Genomic DNA, 12,565 nt, shown 5'->3' on the forward strand with positions numbered 1-12,565 from the left:
TTCACTGCTATTTCATCTTTCCCTTACGGTACTGGGGTCTCTATCGCGTCTAAGTGTCTTTTCTATCGCCTATACTAAGACTGTAAAATGCTTTAGTTTAATTAGTTTAGTAAATTCTTTAGTTTTGGTGTACTATTTGTGTGGTTGAGCTAGAGGGGGGGCTTCAAGACGATCCGGTCTAGTAGATATCTTTCAGGTGTAAGCTGAGTGCTTTGGTGTTATAGCTACGTCTTGATATTCTAAGTACACCTTCCGGTACACTTACCTTGTTACGACTTACCTCATCTTCAGCGTATTTATGGTATTAGTTATGTGGGATGTGGCTTTTGAGGAGGGTGACGGGCGGTATGTACGTGCCCCAGGGCCGGCTTAAAGTAGGCTCTATTGTCCCACTTTACTGCTAAATCCGCCTTCCAGAAGTGGTTTCACGCTTCTTTCCGTGTGCCCTATGAATAGGGAATGTAGCCCATTTCTTCCACTCCATAGGCTATACCTTGACCTGTCTTATTAGCGGGGTGCTATTGTGTCCACTGTTGTGCTCTCATTCGAGGTGGGCTGGCGACGGCGGTATGTAGGCTGTGTTGGCAAGGGGTGGTTGGGTTAATCGGGGATTATCGATTGTAGAACAGGCTCCTCTAGGTGGGTTTGGGGCACCGCCAAGTCCTTAGAGTTTTAAGCATTTGTGCTCGTAGTTCTCTGGCGGATACTTCGGTAAAGTAAGTATCAAGATTTAGGGCCAGGCATAGTGGGGTATCTAATCCCAGTTTGGGCCCTGGCTTTCGTGGGTTTAAATCAGTCGTTAGTTCCTAAGATCATCTTAATGGTGTGTTTAGGTGCATCTTGGGCTTATGACAGCTCAGTTGCATTTTGATCTTAGTTAGCTAGGATAGGCATTTTACCACTCTTTACGCCGTGTCAATAGGACGGTTGATTTGGGTTTCTTGTATGACCGCGGTGGCTGGCACAAGATTTACCAACCCTTGAAGTTAGGCTGTTGCTATAACTAAGTCAAGTTTGCACTCATTGCTTAATGTTAATTACTGCTGAATACCCGTGGGGGCGTGGCTTAGCGAGGCGTCTTGGGCTACTACTTGGGTGTGCCTGATACCCGCTCCTCAAGGCCTGTATGGGGGTAGGTGGTCGAGGGCGTTTACACTGGGGCGCGGATACTTGCATGTATATATTTAGCAAAAACCAACCGTAAGGTTAGGACTAAGTCTTTTGTCCGCAGGCATGTTTTATGCCATCTTGGCAACTTCAGTGCCATGCTTTGTGTTAAGCTATGTGGACGGGGGTGTGGTTAGCTGATAGTTGAGTGGTGAGTGAGAGTGAAGTATATGAAATTATTGCTTGTGTTTACTATTTTTAGTACTGGAGTTTCTCTAATAAGTTTAAGTTATTTTGTATGTGTTTGTGTGTATATATACATCGTTCCGATGATGTCATGGAAGGGATGATTAATGGAGTTTTAGAGGTAGTTTGCTGGGATTGGGCGATGAAGGTTTATGCTACATGGTGGTTAGCGAAAGTTTACTGGTTTAGTTTGTGAAGCGCAGGGGTTGCGCTTAATGATTTGTTGTTTTGTGCTATGTCCAACGAGCATTCATCCAATAGCCCCATTTAACCCGGAGGGTGGAGGTAACATTAACTGAATGTGGTCAAAGTGCATCAGTGTCAGGATGATTCCCCATATACGCCAACCGTCTCATCGAGGGACCCTTGAAATATAGGATAGGCCGTGAGGCAGGTGTGTCCAGGCTTAGATTGTGGGACCCCCGAGATCACTGGGAATAGCCACCTGTGAGGTAACCCCGGAAAAAATAAGAGGAACCAGAGGCGCCAAAAAGCTGGAACATGCCGCGATTACGCATTGAGAAGGTGAAAGTACTCACAGATGCCACTTTGAAGGGCAAGGAGGGGTGAGTGAACCCAATGGATGGCCCTGACCGAGGAACCAGAGGCGCAAAAATGTGAGGAGGGCGAGGGGTTTAGGGGGAACGTATGGGCCTGAAGCTAGTCATACCGGACATTATGTGCAACGGGTTGCTGATTTCACGTGAGGAGTACGATTAATAAATCCGTCTGATACGAACTGCATGAGATATGTGGTGGAGAGTTGTTGTTGGAGCATGTCCTGTGAGCATTCATTAAAATGGGGTCTTGTTATGCGCTTGAGTGGAGTTGTATTGGGTGTTGTGGGGTATGGTCCTAGAACATTCATGCCGGGTGGTTTGGTAGGAGTGTGTTTAAGGGTTTAATGGCCGTGTACATGTATGGGTTTAGCACCTGCTTATAAGATAGTCCGTATATAATGTATATTACTGGTACTATAGTATGTATGTATATGGGGTATATAAATTTATGCACGAGTATGCATAACCAAATACCCCCGCCTCGGGGGGGGAGGGGGGGGGGGGTTAAGCATAGTGGCATAGATGGGGTAGAATTATTGGGGGCTTGCGGTTAGTTCCTGTAGTTGAGAACAATGGCGGCTTTTCGAGCCGCAGGCCTCGGGTAGTGTCCGGGCAGGAATAATGACTTATTTTATGTTTTTTTTAGGGATTTGCTTTGCGGTGGGTGTTTTGGGTGTGGCGTCGAATCCTTCGCCGTATTATGGGGTTGTTGGTTTGGTGTTAGCGTCTGTGGCGGGGTGCGGGTGGTTGCTGGGCCTTGGGGTTTCGTTTGTGGCTTTAGTGCTGTTTATGGTGTATTTGGGGGGTATGCTGGTGGTGTTTGTTTATTCAGTAGCTTTAGCAGCGGAGCCTTTCCCTGGGGCTTGGGGGGATTGACGGGTGATTGGATGTGCAGTAGCGTTTGTGGCAATTGTTTTTGGGGGGTTGGTGTTTGGGGGGTTTATGGGGGCTTGGAAGTTCGGGGTTTCTACTGTGAATAATGTTGGGGTGTTTGTTGTTCGGTCGGATTTTAGTGGAGTTTCCATGTTTTATTCACATGGGGCAGGGATGTTTTTAGTGGCGGGTTGGGGGCTGTTGTTGACTTTGTTTGTTGTATTGGAGCTTGTGCGGGGGTTGTCGCGGGGTGCTATTCGGGCGGTTTAGGGGTTAGGGTCAGAGAATAGTTTATTGAAAATGCCAGCTTTGGGAGCTGGAGATAAAGGTTTGAGTCCTTTTTTTCTGAGTTTGGGGTACTCTAAGAAGTGGTAAGTCTTCAATCTTTGGTTTACAAGACCAATGTTTTTATAAACTATTAGAGTATTTAGCAGTTGAGTATTTTGTTTTCTAGGGCGCTTGCGGCGGGGAGGAGAAATAGGAGGATAGTGAAGTAGGCGATTGAAGCGAGTTGGCCGATGATGATGAATGGGTGTTCGACGGGTTGGCTTCCTACTCATGTTAGGACGAGGAGGTCGGCGACTAGTACTCAGAATAGGAGCTGGGAGAGTGGTCGGAATGTTATTGCTCGTTGTTTTGATTTGTGCAGGAATGGGATTAGGAATAGGATCAGTACGGAGGCGGCCAGTGCTAATACGCCTCCTAGTTTATTTGGGATTGAACGTAGGATGGCGTAGGCGAATAGGAAGTATCATTCTGGCTTGATGTGTGGTGGGGTTACTAGTGGGTTTGCTGGGGTGAAGTTTTCTGGGTCTCCCAGGAGGTTAACCGCTCATGCTTCTTTCTTATGAGACGTTAGTAAACCAATTACATAGCCTTGTCAAGACTAAATCACAGGTAAAAATCCTGTACATCTCATGTGGCCAACCACTCCCAACTAGGATTCCAAGACGCCTCATCACCCATCATAGAAGAACTCGTTGAATTCCACGACCACGCCCTAATCGTTGCCCTAGCTATCTGCAGCCTAGTTCTCTACCTTTTAGCCCACATACTAACAGAAAAACTCTCGTCCAATGCTGTAGACGCCCAAGAAGTAGAGCTGATCTGGACAATCCTACCTGCTATCGTCCTGGTACTCCTCGCCCTCCCATCCCTACAAATCCTCTACATAATGGACGAAATCGACGAACCAGACCTCACCCTAAAAGCCATCGGCCACCAATGATACTGAAGCTACGAATACACAGACTTCAAAGACCTATCATTCGACTCCTACATAGTGCCCACCCCAGACTTACCCAACGGCCACTTCCGACTGCTAGAAGTTGACCACCGCATAGTTATCCCAATAGAATCCCCCATCCGCGTGATCATTACTGCAGGAGACGTACTCCACTCCTGAGCAGTCCCAACGCTCGGAGTTAAAACAGACGCAATCCCAGGCCGACTAAACCAAACTTCATTCATTACCACCCGGCCTGGGATTTTTTACGGACAATGCTCAGAAATTTGCGGGGCTAATCACAGCTACATACCCATTGTAGTAGAATCAACCCCACTCCCACATTTCGAGGCCTGATCGTCCCTTCTATCATCATCCTAATCATTAAGAAGCTATGCAACAGCACTAGCCTTTTAAGCTAGCCAAAGAGGGACTTCCCCCTCCTTAATGATATGCCACAGCTTAACCCCGCACCATGATTTTCAATCATAATTATAACCTGATTAACCCTAGCACTCCTCATCCAACCAAAACTACTAGCCTTCACCACAACCAACCCCCCATCAAATAAGACCTCCCTCACTACCAAACCCACACCATGATCCTGACCATGAACCTAAGCTTCTTTGACCAATTTTCCAGCCCCAATCTATTTGGCATCCCCTTAATCCTACTATCCCTACTCTTCCCAGCCCTACTATTCCCGTCCCCAAACAACCGATGAATCAACAACCGCCTTTCTACTATCCAAACATGACTCCTTCACCTAATCACAAAACAACTAATAGTCCCACTCAACAAAAATGGCCACAAATGAGCCATAATATTTACATCCCTAATAATCATACTTCTTACAATCAACCTTCTAGGCCTCCTTCCATATACATTCACCCCAACCACCCAACTATCTATGAACATAGCCCTAGCCTTCCCACTATGGCTCGCCACACTACTAACAGGCATGTTTAACCATGTACGTGCCCCAGGGCCGGCTTAAAGTAGGCTCTATTGTCCCACTTTACTGCTAAATCCGCCTTCCAGAAGTGGTTTCACGCTTCTTTCCGTGTGCCCTATGAATAGGGAATGTAGCCCATTTCTTCCACTCCATAGGCTATACCTTGACCTGTCTTATTAGCGGGGTGCTATTGTGTCCACTGTTGTGCTCTCATTCGAGGTGGGCTGGCGACGGCGGTATGTAGGCTGTGTTGGCAAGGGGTGGTTGGGTTAATCGGGGATTATCGATTGTAGAACAGGCTCCTCTAGGTGGGTTTGGGGCACCGCCAAGTCCTTAGAGTTTTAAGCGTTTGTGCTCGTAGTTCTCTGGCGGATACTTCGGTAAAGTAAGTATCAAGATTTAGGGCCAGGCATAGTGGGGTATCTAATCCCAGTTTGGGCCCTGGCTTTCGTGGGTTTAAATTAGTCGTTAGTTCCTAAGATCATCTTAATGGTGTGTTTAGGTGCATCTTGGGCTTATGACAGCTCAGTTGCATTTTGATCTTAGTTAGCTAGGATAGGCATTTTACCACTCTTTACGCCGTGTCAATAGGACGGTTGATTTGGGTTTCTTGTATGACCGCGGTGGCTGGCACAAGATTTACCAACCCTTGAAGTTAGGCTGTTGCTATAACTAAGTCAAGTTTGCACTCATTGCTTAATGTTAATTACTGCTGAATACCCGTGGGGGCGTGGCTTAGCGAGGCGTCTTGGGCTACTACTTGGGTGTGCCTGATACCCGCTCCTCAAGGCCTGTATGGGGGTAGGTGGTCGAGGGCGTTTACACTGGGGCGCGGATACTTGCATGTATATATTTAGCAAAAACCAACCGTAAGGTTAGGACTAAGTCTTTTGTCCGCAGGCATGTTTTATGCCATCTTGGCAACTTCAGTGCCATGCTTTGTGTTAAGCTATGTGGACGGGGGTGTGGTTAGCTGATAGTTGAGTGGTGAGTGAGAGTGAAGTATATGAAATTATTGCTTGTGTTTACTATTTTTAGTACTGGAGTTTCTCTAATAAGTTTAAGTTATTTTGTATGTGTTTTTGTGTATATGTACATCGTTCCGATGATGTCATGGAAGGGATGATTAATGGAGTTTTAGAGGTAGTTTGCTGGGATTGGGCGATGAAGGTTTATGCTACATGGTGGTTAGCGAAAGTTTACTGGTTTAGTTTGTGAAGCGCAGGGGTTGCGCTTAATGATTTGTTGTTTTGTGCTATGTCCAACGAGCATTCATCCAATAGCCCCATTTAACCCGGAGGGTGGAGGTAACATTAACTGAATGTGGTCAAAGTGCATCAGTGTCAGGATGATTCCCCATATACGCCAACCGTCTCATCGAGGGACCCTTGAAATATAGGATAGGCCGTGAGGCAGGTGTGTCCAGGCTTAGATTGTGGGACCCCCGAGATCACTGGGAATAGCCACCTGTGAGGTAACCCCGGAAAAAATAAGAGGAACCAGAGGCGCCAAAAAGCTGGAACATGCCGCGATTACGCATTGAGAAGGTGAAAGTACTCACAGATGCCACTTTGAAGGGCAAGGAGGGGTGAGTGAACCCAATGGATGGCCCTGACCGAGGAACCAGAGGCGCAAAAATGTGAGGAGGGCGAGGGGTTTAGGGGGAACGTATGGGCCTGAAGCTAGTCATACCGGACATTATGTGCAACGGGTTGCTGATTTCACGTGAGGAGTACGATTAATAAATCCGTCTGATACGAACTGCATGAGATATGTGGTGGAGAGTTGTTGTTGGAGCATGTCCTGTGAGCATTCATTAAAATGGGGTCTTGTTATGCGCTTGAGTGGAGTTGTATTGGGTGTTGTGGGGTATGGTCCTAGAACATTCATGCCGGGTGGTTTGGTAGGAGTGTGTTTAAGGGTTTAATGGCCGTGTACATGTATGGGTTTAGCACCTGCTTATAAGATAGTCCGTATATAATGTATATTACTGGTACTATAGTATGTATGTATATGGGGTATATAAATTTATGCACGAATATGCATAACCAAATACCCCCGCCTCGGGGGGGGAGGGGGGGGGGGTTAAGCATAATGGCATAGATGGGGTAGAATTATTGGGGGCTTGCGGTTAGTTCCTGTAGTTGAGAACAATGGCGGCTTTTCGAGCCGCAGGCCTCGGGTAGTGTCCGGGCAGGAATAATGACTTATTTTATGTTTTTTTTAGGGATTTGCTTTGCGGTGGGTGTTTTGGGTGTGGCGTCGAATCCTTCGCCGTATTATGGGGTTGTTGGTTTGGTGTTAGCGTCTGTGGCGGGGTGCGGGTGGTTGCTGGGCCTTGGGGTTTCGTTTGTGGCTTTAGTGCTGTTTATGGTGTATTTGGGGGGTATGCTGGTGGTGTTTGTTTATTCAGTAGCTTTAGCAGCGGAGCCTTTCCCTGGGGCTTGGGGGGATTGACGGGTGATTGGATGTGCAGTAGCGTTTGTGGCAATTGTTTTTGGGGGGTTGGTGTTTGGGGGGTTTATGGGGGCTTGGAAGTTCGGGGTTTCTACTGTGAATAATGTTGGGGTGTTTGTTGTTCGGTCGGATTTTAGTGGAGTTTCCATGTTTTATTCACATGGGGCAGGGATGTTTTTAGTGGCGGGTTGGGGGCTGTTGTTGACTTTGTTTGTTGTATTGGAGCTTGTGCGGGGGTTGTCGCGGGGTGCGATTCGGGCGGTTTAGGGGTTAGGGTCAGAGAATAGTTTATTGAAAATGCCAGCTTTGGGAGCTGGAGATAAAGGTTTGAGTCCTTTTTTTCTGAGTTTGGGGTACTCTAAGAAGTGGTAAGTCTTCAATCTTTGGTTTACAAGACCAATGTTTTTATAAACTATTAGAGTATTTAGCAGTTGAGTATTTTGTTTTCTAGGGCGCTTGCGGCGGGGAGGAGAAATAGGAGGATAGTGAAGTAGGCGATTGAAGCGAGTTGGCCGATGATGATGAATGGGTGTTCGACGGGTTGGCTTCCTACTCATGTTAGGACGAGGAGGTCGGCGACTAGTACTCAGAATAGGAGCTGGGAGAGTGGTCGGAATGTTATTGCTCGTTGTTTTGATTTGTGCAGGAATGGGATTAGGAATAGGATCAGTACGGAGGCGGCCAGTGCTAATACGCCTCCTAGTTTATTTGGGATTGAACGTAGGATGGCGTAGGCGAATAGGAAGTATCATTCTGGCTTGATGTGTGGTGGGGTTACTAGTGGGTTTGCTGGGGTGAAGTTTTCTGGGTCTCCCAGGAGGTTAACCGCTCATGCTTCTTTCTTATGAGACGTTAGTAAACCAATTACATAGCCTTGTCAAGACTAAATCACAGGTAAAAATCCTGTACATCTCATGTGGCCAACCACTCCCAACTAGGATTCCAAGACGCCTCATCACCCATCATAGAAGAACTCGTTGAATTCCACGACCACGCCCTAATCGTTGCCCTAGCTATCTGCAGCCTAGTTCTCTACCTTTTAGCCCACATACTAACAGAAAAACTCTCGTCCAATGCTGTAGACGCCCAAGAAGTAGAGCTGATCTGGACAATCCTACCTGCTATCGTCCTGGTACTCCTCGCCCTCCCATCCCTACAAATCCTCTACATAATGGACAAAATCGACGAACCAGACCTCACCCTAAAAGCCATCGGCCACCAATGATACTGAAGCTACGAATACACAGACTTCAAAGACCTATCATTCGACTCCTACATAGTGCCCACCCCAGACTTACCCAACGGCCACTTCCGACTGCTAGAAGTTGACCACCGCGTAGTTATCCCAATAGAATCCCCCATCCGCGTGATCATTACTGCAGGAGACGTACTCCACTCCTGAGCAGTCCCAACGCTCGGAGTTAAAACAGACGCAATCCCAGGCCGACTAAACCAAACTTCATTCATTACCACCCGGCCTGGGATTTTTTACGGACAATGCTCAGAAATTTGCGGGGCTAATCACAGCTACATACCCATTGTAGTAGAATCAACCCCACTCCCACATTTCGAGGCCTGATCGTCCCTTCTATCATCATCCTAATCATTAAGAAGCTATGCAACAGCACTAGCCTTTTAAGCTAGCCAAAGAGGGACTTCCCCCTCCTTAATGATATGCCACAGCTTAACCCCGCACCATGATTTTCAATCATAATTATAACCTGATTAACCCTAGCACTCCTCATCCAACCAAAACTACTAGCCTTCACCACAACCAACCCCCCATCAAATAAGACCTCCCTCACTACCAAACCCACACCATGATCCTGACCATGAACCTAAGCTTCTTTGACCAATTTTCCAGCCCCAATCTATTTGGCATCCCCTTAATCCTACTATCCCTACTCTTCCCAGCCCTACTATTCCCGTCCCCAAACAACCGATGAATCAACAACCGCCTTTCTACTATCCAAACATGACTCCTTCACCTAATCACAAAACAACTAATAGTCCCACTCAACAAAAATGGCCACAAATGAGCCATAATATTTACATCCCTAATAATCATACTTCTTACAATCAACCTTCTAGGCCTCCTTCCATATACATTCACCCCAACCACCCAATTATCTATGAACATAGCCCTAGCCTTCCCACTATGGCTCGCCACACTACTAACAGGCATGTTTAACCATGTACGTGCCCCAGGGCCGGCTTAAAGTAGGCTCTATTGTCCCACTTTACTGCTAAATCCGCCTTCCAGAAGTGGTTTCACGCTTCTTTCCGTGTGCCCTATGAATAGGGAATGTAGCCCATTTCTTCCACTCCATAGGCTATACCTTGACCTGTCTTATTAGCGGGGTGCTATTGTGTCCACTGTTGTGCTCTCATTCGAGGTGGGCTGGCGACGGCGGTATGTAGGCTGTGTTGGCAAGGGGTGGTTGGGTTAATCGGGGATTATCGATTGTAGAACAGGCTCCTCTAGGTGGGTTTGGGGCACCGCCAAGTCCTTAGAGTTTTAAGCGTTTGTGCTCGTAGTTCTCTGGCGGATACTTCGGTAAAGTAAGTATCAAGATTTAGGGCCAGGCATAGTGGGGTATCTAATCCCAGTTTGGGCCCTGGCTTTCGTGGGTTTAAATCAGTCGTTAGTTCCTAAGATCATCTTAATGGTGTGTTTAGGTGCATCTTGGGCTTATGACAGCTTAGTTGCATTTTGATCTTAGTTAGCTAGGATAGGCATTTTACCACTCTTTACGCCGTGTCAATAGGACGGTTGATTTGGGTTTCTTGTATGACCGCGGTGGCTGGCACAAGATTTACCAACCCTTGAAGTTAGGCTGTTGCTATAACTAAGTCAAGTTTGCACTCATTGCTTAATGTTAATTACTGCTGAATACCCGTGGGGGCGTGGCTTAGCGAGGCGTCTTGGGCTACTACTTGGGTGTGCCTGATACCCGCTCCTCAAGGCCTGTATGGGGGTAGGTGGTCGAGGGCGTTTACACTGGGGCGCGGATACTTGCATGTATATATTTAGCAAAAACCAACCGTAAGGTTAGGACTAAGTCTTTTGTCTGCAGGCATGTTTTATGCCATCTTGGCAACTTCAGTGCCATGCTTTGTGTTAAGCTATGTGGACGGGGGTGTGGTTAGCTGATAGTTGAGTGGTGAGTGAGAGTGAAGTATATGAAATTATTGCTTGTGTTTACTATTTTTAGTACTGGAGTTTCTCTAAGTCCTAGGACTAGGAGGAAATGGTGTTTCATAGTGTGTAGGCGTCGGGATAGTCCGAGTATCGTCGGGGTATTCCTGCTAGGCCTAGGAAGTGCTGGGGGAAGAACGTTAGGTTTACTCCTGTAAATATTACCCCGAAGTGGGCTTTTGCTCATGTTTGGTGTAGGGTAAACCCAGTGAGTAGTGGGAATCAGTGAGTAAATCCTGCTAGAATGGCAAAGACGGCGCCTATGGATAGGACGTAGTGGAAGTGGGCAACTACGTAGTACGTGTCGTGCAGGGCGATGTCTAGGGAAGAGTTTGCAAGAACGATTCCTGTTAATCCTCCGATGGTAAATAGGAAGATAAATCCTAGAGCTCATAGTATTGGGGGGGGTCTCATTTGATTGTTCCTCCGTGCAGGGTGGCTAGTCAGCTAAATACTTTGATTCCGGTAGGGATGGCAATGATTATAGTGGCTGATGTAAAGTAGGCTCGGGTATCAACGTCTATTCCTACTGTAAACATGTGGTGAGCTCAGACGATGAATCCTAGGAAGCCGATGGATAGTATGGCTCAGACTATTCCCATGTAGCCGAAGGGCTCCTTTTTGCCTGAGTAGTACGTGACTACGTGTGAGATGATTCCGAACCCCGGTAGGATCAGAATATAGACTTCTGGGTGTCCGAAGAATCAGAATAGGTGTTGGTACAGGATTGGGTCTCCTCCTCCAGCGGGGTCGAAGAATGTGGTGTTTAGGTTTCGATCAGTTAGTAATATTGTAATACCGGCGGCGAGTACGGGGAGTGATAGAAGGAGTAGGATGGCGGTAATTAGTACGGATCAGACAAATAGTGGGGTTTGGTATTGTGAGAGTGCGGGGGGTTTTATGTTGATGGCTGTGGTGATAAAGTTGATGGCCCCAAGGATGGAGGAGATACCGGCTAAGTGGAGTGAGAAGATAGCCAGGTCTACTGAAGCTCCGGCGTGGGCAAGGTCACCTGCTAGGGGAGGGTAGACAGTTCAGCCTGTGCCGGCGCCAGCTTCTACAGTGGATGAGGCTAGTAGGAGGAGGAATGATGGGGGGAGGAGTCAAAAGCTTATGTTGTTTATTCGCGGGAATGCTATGTCGGGGGCACCGATTATGAGGGGGACTAATCAGTTGCCGAATCCTCCGATCATGATGGGTATGACTATAAAGAAGCTTATTACAAAGGCGTGAGCGGTAACGATTACATTGTAAATTTGGTCGTCGCCTAGGAGAGTTCCTGGTTGTCCTAGTTCTGCGCGGATTAATAGGCTGAGTGCGGTGCCGACTATTCCTGCTCATGCCCCGAAGATGAGGTACAGGGTGCCAATATCCTTATGGTTAGTGGAAAATAGTCATCGGTTGATGAAGGTGACGGGTAAGATGGCTGAGTGTTGAAGCGTTAGGCTGTAGTCCTTTTTACAGAGGTTTAATTCCTCTTCTTATCGGCTCTGTAGTGAAATTCATGTTGAGTTGCAAGCTCATCGATGCGCACTAGGGTGCGTCAGGGTCTTTGTAGGCAGAAGCCAATTGGTTTAGGCATTTAGCTGTTAACTAGAGTTTTGTGGGATCGAAGCCCATCTGTCTAGGGAGGCTTTAGCTTAATTAAAGCGTCTGACTTGCATTCAGAAGATACAGGTTAATATTCTGTAAGTCTTAATGTGCAGAAACTAAGAGGGTTTAACTCTTATTTAAGGCTTTGAAGGCCTTCGGTTTGGGGTGTTATCCTAAGTTTCTAGACAATGGCATGTATTATTGGGGACAGGGGAAGTAAGAGGATTGATAGTGAGGCAAGGACCGCAGTAGGTGTGCTTGGGGCTTTGCTAGTGTATCATTGTTTTATGTGGTTAGAGGAGTTGGGGGGAAGGGTAATTGTTGAGTGGTATGCGAGGCGTAGGTAGAAG

General features: G+C 47.1%; 2 long non-coding RNA genes across 2 annotated transcripts in view; both read right to left on the reverse strand.

Moving 5' to 3' along the window:
* LOC310892116 overlaps window positions 1-12,565 on the reverse strand; it is a 266,364-nt gene that overhangs the window by 202,384 nt on the left and 51,415 nt on the right. The window lies entirely within an intron of this gene.
* Window positions 235-10,417, reverse strand: LOC310892117. The gene is made up of 2 exons (XR_014577880.1): window positions 9,668-10,417; window positions 235-397 (listed from the first exon to the last, which is right to left on the reverse strand). It is a non-coding gene; the product is annotated as an uncharacterized lncRNA (long non-coding RNA).

This window comes from Anser anser (genome assembly GCF_964211835.1).
Source record: "Anser anser genome assembly, contig: HAP1_SCAFFOLD_55, whole genome shotgun sequence".
Lineage (NCBI taxonomy): Eukaryota > Metazoa > Chordata > Aves > Anseriformes > Anatidae > Anser > Anser anser.